Source organism: Limulus polyphemus, unplaced genomic scaffold (genome assembly GCF_000517525.1).
Source record: "Limulus polyphemus unplaced genomic scaffold, Limulus_polyphemus-2.1.2 Scaffold4058, whole genome shotgun sequence".
Lineage (NCBI taxonomy): Eukaryota > Metazoa > Arthropoda > Merostomata > Xiphosura > Limulidae > Limulus > Limulus polyphemus.
The window spans coordinates 69,867-70,513 of NW_013669668.1; positions in this window are offsets into that span (position 1 = coordinate 69,867).

A 647-nucleotide genomic window follows, 5' to 3' on the forward strand; every position below is an offset into this window, starting at 1 on the left:
AACTAAACACAAATAGAAATGTTTTTCTGTCTTGTTCTCGAATTTCTACAAAAATTGTGTATTTAAAATGTCCTTTTTTTTTTAACCTACCAAGGGAAATAAAAGCAGAAAACCTTACTGGACGTTATTTTATGCTCCATTTTCTTTTTTCTGTAATATTCCATTCCAGACAATCAGTATCACTTTTTGTGCTGTCCTCTTTGCAACTGTTACGTATCTGCTTGTTTGTTAATTTCCGGAAGAAATTCTTTCCGAGGAACTTCAGCGATACAAGTCCTTTCTTGATTAAACCAATTTCTTCTTCCTCGATACAAACTTTTAGTGCACAGTAATTCCACAGTCAATACGTTTCTCGTCACTTTAAACTTAACAACTTTTAAAATACACGCTATAAATCACAGTGATTCACACACTTTACTTACCGTCACTACTGTTCGCTTCTTTAATTAGTTATCTATCGCTGGCTTCTCTGTCAGGCTTATATACTAACAAAGGGCACTCGGGTCTCCCCTATCATTCATAATCATTCGAGAAATTTCACGCACACTACCAGTGCTACTTCCGCTGTAGTAACACTGCCCCTTCTTACGTATTGTTCATCCTGACCAGTAGCCCCTTACATTAAACCATAGATAATTAACAATAAC